The 10079-nt window shown below is 45.0% G+C and overlaps 1 pseudogene; it reads right to left on the minus strand.

Moving 5' to 3' along the window:
- Window positions 1–500: 500 nt before the first annotated feature.
- Window positions 501–1446, minus strand: LOC129406435 (transducin-like enhancer protein 6; annotated as a pseudogene).
- Between the last annotated feature and the right edge of the window lie 8633 nt (window positions 1447–10079).

The raw sequence follows: 10079 nt of genomic DNA on the forward strand, positions 1-10079 counted from the left end.
ATCTGTGTCAATAGTGGGAAAAATATCACTTCATTGGTTATTTTCTGTCAGTCAAACTTACCCTAAAGGAAACAGATCTATCCTTTAAACCTGTAACTTGTGGCATTGGTTAGAATTGATAACCTCTTTTGCATAAGATACCCGCTGTACATCATGGGGTGCATACATGTTTCCCTGGTTATAGAACCTTCATATTAAGCAAAGTACTAAAACTCGAGGAAAACTTTGAAGCCTCGCATTGACTTCAGATCTGTTGGAGAAATAAAGGCTAGATGCTTCAGTTGCCTTAAACATGAGCTTTACATTTTTGGTGCGTTTAAAATCTTTATAGCATCCTGTTCAGGGAAGTGAATAAATACTCCTCAAATGAGAAAGCTGAAATGCAAATGATAATTGCAAATTTTCTTTGAACAGAAGAGAAAGCACGTGCATGTTGAGAAAAGCATGTTAAAAAAAGCAAATCCCATGTTTTCCTGTGCAGACACTGGCCGGCTGAGCCGTCAGTATAGGGTCTGGTACATGGTGGAGTGGCCTTTGGAGCCCTCGATGAAGAGAGAGTTGTTCTGAGCCACATCACAACACTTGATGCTGGAGGGTATGGACACCCAGAGCTGCACGGTCCCTGCAGGCAGGTGGTAGCTACAGTCAGATTGGCCATCCCCATACTCGCCTGCCACTGGCCTTTCAGGGGGAGACGAGGTCCAGGATGATATTTTCCTTGCACTGCACTGTCTGCTTCAAGCCCCCAGTGTGGGCTGCAGCCACTGCTGGCTGCTGCCCAGACCCACCAGTTTGAATTCCTCTAGGAGTGGGGGACAGGACTGTTATCTGGGAATCAAACTGGCATTCTTGGGGCTCGGCAGGGCCCCGCAGGTCCCAGCACCGCAGGGAACCCTCCAGATTTCCTGCCCAGACCAACTGCTCCCTCGCCACTGTCTTGGTGACTGGGCCATGGGGGCTCACCAGGTCCCTGACCACCTGTCCATTCCATGGGTCCCAGATCCTGATACTGCCAGGCTGCCCTGGCGGGAGAGGCCTTGCTCCTCATGTGCAGGGTGGGTCCCCTTCAGGGCCACACATTCAGGCTGGTGCCAGCCTTTAGCAAGTTTGTGTTGTCTGATGTCAGGTGACAGGTGCTGCGTATAGAGGTGATTTTCTGGGACCTTTTTCTCCACTGCCTGGCCTCCAGGTCCACACCTTGACGCCATCCCTGCCACAGGTCATCATGAGGGTCCTGTGTTTCAGCTTCCAAATCTCCAGCTTCAGGGGTATAGTCGCCCTTCGTGGGCTGTGAGGACAGAACATTGGCCCTTCCCACACATCGTGGGTGTCCTCTGGCATGTGGACTTCAGAAATTACTTGGGTCTGCTCCTGGATGCAGTGTCCCCTTTGCAGGACCTCTTGGAGGGGCTGGGCAGGACAAGGACATGTCGCTACATGGCTCATCCCCTAAGCAGGAGGGTCTAGGGGCTTGGCCTTTGTTCCACTGGGAGACGTGCCTGGCGCCTGTTCTGATGCCGAGGAGGGACGGTCTGCTGGCAAATCCCTGTTAGAAATTTCAGTAACATTTGGCAATGGTTGCTCCTTTACCTCGGGCTTGTCCTTGGGCGGCTGGGGGTCCACAGCCCCATCTTTTCTGGATGGGTGGATGTCCACATGTTGGCAGTAGATATTTAAGATTTGCACAAAATTATCTGCTTGTGAATAATAGTTGTCCAGGCCCTGTAGAAACTTCTGAAGAAAGTTCTCAATCTCCTGGGTCTCTAAGATCAACCTGGAGAACATTTTTTGTTCACTTCACAATGAACTTGTACTTCAGGTTTGCCGGATCAGTGCCGCGTAGAACTGTCATTTTGGGGTGCCCTCGGAGCCCCCACAAGGTCACCTTTGTGGCAGGAGCCACAGGGATTTAGCTTTCTTTGCACACAGCCTAGAGGAAGCCTCGAATTTTCTGAACACATAGTCCCCAGATGGGCCAGGAGGGAGCAGCCAGGGTCTGCAAAGTTCAGGCTCAAAGGGGGTGCCTCCTGAGCCAGCTCGATGCTGTTTGAAGTGCATGAGACAGGCCACGGTCCTGCTCAGTTAGCAGAGATTGGTTAGTTTTGGACTCAGCTGTGGCTCAAAGAGTAGAATATTCACCTTGCATGAGTGAAGCCCTGGATTTGAGTCCAGAAACATGAGGCCCTCTGAGTCCTGCTGGATAGAACCCTAGTGGCCCCTAAGCAGTACCTGGACTGGCCACTTCAGGGGAGCATCACTCCTCCACTCCCAAACATAGTTGGATGTAGGGTGCTTGTGCACCAAGGGTAGCCTGCACAGATGATTGCCCGCTTGCAATATAATCAGGGTCTTTAGGTGGGTGAGTTTGGAGATTAAGTGCAAATAGCAGTGCGAGCCCCACAGCCATCATCTGCCCCAAGGGACCAAACTTGGTGATGAATTAATAAGCCATTGGGAAGATCAAATTCTCCTCGTGGAAAGTGATGTTTCCTGTTAAGTTATTAATGTTTTGAGACTCATGCCTTTTTTTTTTTTGAGAAGGGCTTATTTAAAAATCTGTGGGATAAAATAATTAGCTTAAATGCTTACAGCATTAAAAATCAGCGAGCAATACTAGGTTTCTTACAGATTCCTTCCTTGTGCCTCCACCCCCAACTCCTGCAAGAATTTGATTTTCTTGTTAATCTTTGTCTTTTGCTGAAGAAGAGAACCCTCTGAGAGCACACTTTTGAGGTCTTAATCCACACTTCCCAGTTTATCTCTTACATTCCAAACAAACACCTTAGAAAGGATCCTTTTCCGTCCTGGAGCGCTGCATGCTAAGCCCAGGTCTCAGTGGCTAATTAGCTTCCCATCTGGAGGGATTGCCAGTGCTCACCAGCTACTGAATATTTATTACAGGATTTGTAGAGAACAAGCGAGTGTAGGAAAGCTGGAACCGTGGAGGTGCTATAGGGAAGAGCGTATATTGGTCCGTCCCAAACCCTCCTTGGTGTGGCTGCCGTGAAACTTGGCCAGCATCATGATGGGAAGCCACGCCTCTTCCACCTCTCAGTGCTGCTCTTCGTATCCACGTCTTCGTGGACTCCTGCACGTCAGTCTGTGCCTTGGCAGTTCTCTGCCAGCTCTCGTGTTCTCGACTCTCTGATGTGGACCTCTGGTTGGTGGCACTCTGAGGCCAGGAAACTGTTTCTCCTGCCTGTGTTTTAGAATGCCCCGGGGTGACTTGGTCCCGCCCATCACACCTTGTTGCTGCACAGCATTGCCTGGTCTGCTCTCTCCCCTCCCCTCTGCCTACTCTCTCCCCTCCCTTCCCTCCTTCTCTTTACTCCCTCCCCCCTTCTCTCCTCCCCTTCCCCTCTCCTCTCTTACCCCTCTGCCTGCTCTCTTCCCCACCCTGCTCTCTCCTCCCTTACCCCCTCTCTCCCTTTCCTCCTCTCTGCCTGCTCTCTCCCCTCCCTCCTGCTCTCTCCTCCCCCCTGCTCTCTCTTCCATTACCCCTCTGCCTGCTCTCTTCCCTCCCTCCCCTTGCTCACTCTCCTCCCCTACCCCTGGTCTCTCCTCTCCCCATCCCCTCCCTTCTCCTTGCTTTCTCCCCTCCCCCAGTCTCTCCTTCCCTTCCCTCTCCTTGCTCTCTCCCCTCCCCTCCCCCCTGGTCTCTCCCCTCCCCCCTGGTCTCTCCTCTCCCCCTGGTCTCTCCTCCCCTCCCCCCTGCGTGCTCCTTCCCCTCCCCTCCCTTCCCTTTTCCTGCTCCATCTGCTGACTCCACCCCTGTCTTCCATCTGCTGTCTTCCACCTCCGTCTGTTGACTCCTCTTCCTGTGCCTGCTCCTTCCATCTCTGCTTCTCCAAGGCCCACACTTCACACCATGGCTTTGCCAGCAGCCCTGTCTCCTGTGCTGGTGCGTCCAGTATATCCCCGCACTGATGCTCTGCAGCTGCCTCCTGAGCCTGCGGTGGCTCCCCGCCCAGTGCCAAGGCCACTCCTGTCCAGGCCCAGTCCTGTGCTTTCCCCCATCCGGCCTCTGGTCCAGGCCCACCCTTGCTTGTCATCTGAAAGCCAAAACCACAAGTCAAAACTGAAACTTCAGGGGGCCAGAGTTCCTCCAATCCTCTTCGTGGGCTCAACTCTGCTTTCTCTTCTGTGTGGCGTGTGGAGGAGTTAGAAGGGCACACAGGAGGGCCTTCAGGAGTCCTGAGAAAATTGGAGTCTTGGGTTATTGGGAGGAAGGCAAGTCCAGATGAACCTGCCACAGGCCCAGGTGTGGGACAGTCCTTGTCGTCATCATGGGGCAGGGACATGAGACCAGGAGAGGCTGGGGAATGGTTTGGGAAAACTAAGTTTTGGTTTTGGGCCCACAACTGGCAATGATCAGGGCTTACACCTGTCCTGATGGTGCTTGGAAATTATGGGGTGCCAGGGATCAAATTGGTGTTGGCAGCATGTGAAACAAATATTCTACCTGCTGTGCTAACTCCTAGTTTCAGTCGGAGCAAATGTTTAGGTCAAGTTCCCAATTTAGGAAGTTGCACAAGAGGAAATCTAGAGAGAGGAACAAATGGGCAGAATTGTGTTAAAACCTGATATATAAGATGAGCAGTGGGACATAGGGGTGAGTTTCTCTCTTGGAAGAAGCCAGAGATTTGGGGAGCATCTAGATTGAAGGTCAGCAGTACAAGCTTGGAGACAGAGAAATGACTACTTTTATCAAAAGTGGGTAATACAGTCAGTTTAGGGAGGATAAAATGAGAAATTCCGAAAAGTGAACTAGAATCATATTTATGTGTAAGACGTGTGGGTGTGAGAGAATGACAAAAAGATAAAAATGAGAACGGATGCCATAGTAATTATTAGGGGAAGTTTCTAAAACAGGGTATGATCATTATCAAATCATGTGTAGACATCAGGAGCGATGCAAACTGCATTGGATAATTAAAATGTCGCAATTCATTTTGAAATTAATAGTACTAAAGAGTAGAAACCAAAGCCCTATCACAGTTGAAGGTCCTAATTGGTCCAAGGGCAAGTTGAACCCATCCACATGCAATTTACTATTCTTTCAAAAATGTTTGAAATATCAAAGATTATAGTCACCCATGAATTTAAAGATTTAGGCAACAAAATTTGTTGCAGCTTTGCTTATAAAAGAGAAAAATTATATACTTAATATCATGGATTTGATGAAGTATCCTGTACAAATAAACAAAATGCAAACATTTAATGATGGAGATTTACTTTTAGGGACTGCTTTTTTTTCCTTTTAATTTTCTATTGTGATACATGGTTACTAATTTTGTAATACAAAATAGGAATGAATAGAGAGATTAATGATGGAATAATTTAAAGAGAAGAAACTATATTTAAGTTAAATTCTTTGGCATTTGTGCCTGTGGAATTGAGCATGGAGCTAGTCAGGAAAAATAAGGAGAAATAAAATATAGGAGAGAAATAACTTGATGCAAGAATTTAAGGAATATAAGCAGGGCAGGGATAAATGGGAATTTAAGAAAGAAGTGAGGGACTGCAGAGATAGTACAGCAGCTAGGGCCTTTGCCTTGCATGACTGATCTGGATTCAATCCTTGGTACCAATATGGTACCCCAAGTTGCACCCTGAGCACTACTGGGTGTGGCCCCCCAATTAAAACAAAAATTCTGGAACCTAGAAATGCTGTAAAGAGGCAAGAAAATCTTGAGTAGTGTCTGTAATCCAGCTGACAGAAATTTTGTTTCAAACTCTGTTAGGAGGGTTAGCGTTAACCTTGCTTACGTCAGCTTTCATATCCAGAAAAGTGAAAGCACATTTCAGCAATAATCATGATTAATAGTGCTCTGTTATTGATCGAATCAGTGTTTGAGAATATAAAGTTTATTGACAAAGCCGGGTGGAAGCATAGATAGTTACTCTTGTGCAGAAACTATGGGTGTCATCACAAAATGCGTTTTCCAGGATATAAACACATCTGTCTTGGTGGCAGGTGGTTTATTTGGCCACTGAGTTCTTCAGATTTCCCACAGTTCTTAAACTCAAACTTGGTTGCGTTTTTCTCTGATCACTTCTGACTTCATACACAGACTTGCAGCATTTTTATTGGCATGAATTAAAGGGGTGGGTTTGCCTTCTGAATCAGGAAGAATTGTTAGGAGGAAGTTTCTCTGCCTTTTCTTCAGGGATGTGAGTTCTGAACACCAGCCAAGGGCATTTTCAATTTTTCTGGATTCTATGGGAAAAAATTAAGTCGATCTAAATACGATATGAAGTTAATCAGGTGCTGGGACACATTTTCATTTCCTCTCCATTGGTGATGTACCGAATTTTCTTGGAAGAATTACTGCATTATAGACGAGCTAAGACTGATAGTCTGAGGTCCATTTTGTGTTGCAAATGGAAAGGGGGCAAAGAAGGAAGCATAAAGATTAAAGAGGCGAGGGAATGACTTTTCTCATCCTGCCAAATGACTGTTTATATTGGGTGATACTGTAAGGCTTGTAGGTTTGGCTTGAAAGTTCTTCAAATCAGAGGGACCATTTAATATATAATAGAGGAGAACTGTACAGGCAAGTCACTTATAAAAATGAAAACATTTCATATCTGCTTTTTGCAGAACACCTTTCTCGTTTCTCAGACATAGCTAGGTTTTTTTTTTTTTTTTGCTCAGATCAGGGAAATAGGAACTAGTGGAGCTCCACATCAGTAAATTAGACAGTAGAAATGTGGCTGTCAGCTTAGGTTATCCTAAATGCTACAAATGGGTTGTAAAATTAAAATTTGGTTGCAAACAATGCATTACTAACAAGTAGTTAAAATAATGAGATTAGACACTAAAAACTAAGACCCTTTTAACTCACACACACACTTCCATGCAACCATTCTTTGAGAATTGGAATGCAGTTTGGCTTTGGAGTCTCAGCTGTGGCCCTTGGGAGTTCTCCTGGCTTCAGGCTCAGGGCTCACTGCCGGTGTTCGGAGAGCCGCATGATGCAGGGGATGGAACTGGGGTTGGCCCCGGCAAGGCAGGTTGCCTTCACCTGTGCACTGCCTCTTCAGCTCCCGAGCTGCCATTTGAAGACACATGTTTACACATGATGAACCTTTATCTCAGTCAAATGCATTGATGAAGTTGTATGGTAAGATTGCTTCTGTGAGTTTTGGTCAGTTGCTGCCCAGAGAAAGTGAACTTTCACATGTTCTCAAATGAGTCTGTGGAACTAGAATGAGCAACCCCTTCTGGCATGGCAGCCTGTCAAGAGTCACAGCCTGGGGTATTTCCTGCCACCTCTGCATTTAGCGGGACATAGACTGTTGTTGGAAGAAGGAGCAGATAAAGGGACTGACGCAGAAAGATGCAGCACACAAAGAAAGTAACACTGCAGGTTGTGAGCATGTTCAGGGCAGAATAATCTTGAGTGAATTGACTTTTCTTGGCTTCTAAAATTGGGCAACAGTCTCTGAATTCCTGTTAAAATTTTTGTCATTTCATTTACTTCTCCTTCTGCCCAACCTTCTTTCCCTCCTACACATGCACAAACACAATGTTTTAGAGCAAGTTATTATTAGGAAAATTATTTGGTATAATTGTAGAACAGTAGCTGTTATTAAAGATGACATTTTTGGTTGTCATGTTAAGCTTGAAGAGGAATCCATTTCTTTCCATGGAGTCCACCAGACTCTGTAATTACACTTAACAAATTTTAAGTATAATTAATGTTAACTAGCAATTGATAAGCTGCCATATGTTTAGTTGAATCTTTCTTCCCCTCCAGCCAGGAAACAATGTTTTGGGAGTTTGATCTGCAGTCTTACAAAAAAATTAAAGACATCAGTATTGAATGCGAGGCATATTAATTTGAATGTTATTAGTTTGCAAATTGCAGAGGAAGGACTTACCTGGTAGTTATCGAAGTTAGACTTACTCATTAGTATGGTACGTTCGTCACTCTGTTTGAAAATCAGTTCCTGAGAGCTCCAGGCTTTGTCCCTAGTGTGTGTGGCCAGAGGCTTCCTTGTTTCACATCTGTGAGTGGTAGATTAGATTTTAGTTCAGTTATTTTGACTTGAATATTCATCTCTGGCTGGCTTGCAGTGGCTTGTGAAAGCTGCCTGATGAGTTTCTCTCCTCAGTTCCGTGCTTAGTGATGTCATGTCAGTAAGTTGAATTTGGGCACAGTGGGGATATTTACACCACCGAAATGATCAAATCTTACAAACCAACTCTGCTCAATCACCCCCGCCCCACCCCCTGTACAACATGCTGATTTGTATCCACCCTTTTGGATTTGTGAGCTTATTCACAAATAAATGTTGAAATTATAATCAACAAAGAAACAGGCAAAAAGGAATTGATTCCAACCTGAAACTTTATGAGATTGTTGTTTATCAGTACTGATTTGGCTGTGAGTTGAATTTTTTCCTTACGTGACATTGAGTTTTATGATCACTGATTCAGTATGGCAAAAGTGTACTTAATAGGCAAGTTCATATGTTTAGGTGCTATTTTCAATAGGGATTGTTTGCTTGCAAAAAGAAATTCTTTTTCTAACTTAAAAGAGGAAAACCTGTTGGAGAATAATTGGCAGGGGATGGGATAGAAGCTTGAGGAGAATCAGACCCATATGTATTCTAAATATGCAGGGGAGAGGGTAAGGGTAGCTGTGGATATAAAGGGAATAGCTTATTCCTCAAATCCTTCTGATGTGCTGTTCTAGCTCACTCTTCCAAGGGTATGCTCTCCAGAGAGTGCTCATCTATTAAGATCAAGATGATCCTTCTAGATCTGTTTTCTGGTTGTGCTGTGGGCTTACACCTGGCTCTGCTCTGGTATTATTGCTGGCAGGACTCAGGATGTATGCAGAGTCAGGGATCGAACTGGGTTAGCCACATGCAAGGCAAACAGGTGAATCCCTCTCCAGTCCTACAATATTATATTATCCTCTTTGGGCCATAACTGGCAGTGCTGCTGTGGATGGGAGGGGGGTTTCTAATATCAGGGATTTCAACTGGTCAGGTCACTTAAGCACTATCCTATCTCTCTGGCCTCTTCCGTATCTTGCTGATTGACCTTATCTGTTTATTCACCAGAAGTCACATGACCCACTGAGAGTATCTAAACTATGAATGGGTCTGCCGTAAGTGGCCCCTGGATTTCCTTATATTGAAATTCTTGTGTGGTTTGGCTAATGCAGACCAGCTGAAGGCTGGGTCCTGGGTCACAGGCCTCCTGTGAGAGAGATCCATTCAGACACCCAGAGTCACACTTTCAGTAAGACAGTGAGGACCGTTTGCAGAGTCAGGGCCAGGATTGAGACAGACATTCCAGATGTGTTCACTTTAAATTTTAACTAATCTTCTTACTAGAATCATTGCAATTCTAATTTCATAGAGCAAACCAGTGGATTGGTGTGTTGTAGTTCTTTCTATATTTCAAAACCTACCCAAGTATAAAATGTAGTAACTGATGTTGCTTTGCATTCTCTCCAACAAATGATGAAATGATTTACTTTTATTGTCATCACACATTAGAAAATTCTTCCCTTTATTGTTTCCAAGATGCCTTTTATATTCTGGCATTGCCAAGTGACCTAATTAACTGAAAAACTATATAATCAGCTCTTTAAAAATCCATAAAGAACAATATAATAAACATGGTAACCCAAGACATAATAAAATCTAAATTAATAATGCAGAGCTGTGGGAGACATATCTACTAATAATTACTAGTTCAAAAATAGAAATCTTCTCTTCCTGGTACTAATACATTATTGTTTCAAATAATTTCTTTCTCTCTTTGACATTTGGAGCCCAATATGGATTTCTCCATTGAAGTAAATTGACGATCTGTCCAGACTGTTGAAAGGTTCTCAGTTTTTGTCATGGACATTATGAAAACACCGTTTTCTTCTCCTGTTGGCACTCTGTGTGTGGTGGAGGGGACTGTCACAAAATGGCTTAGGAGACTGTTTCCAGGCACTGCCAGAGGAGCTGCTGCAGACAGGAGATTGGTGAGCCAGTGTCTTTGAAGTTGGATTTCATTAGGGCTTTACTTCAGAACAAATGTCTCTTAATCATTGGGGCTTGTTTGA

This window comes from Sorex araneus, chromosome 7, assembly GCF_027595985.1.
Source record: "Sorex araneus isolate mSorAra2 chromosome 7, mSorAra2.pri, whole genome shotgun sequence".
NCBI lineage: Eukaryota > Metazoa > Chordata > Mammalia > Eulipotyphla > Soricidae > Sorex > Sorex araneus.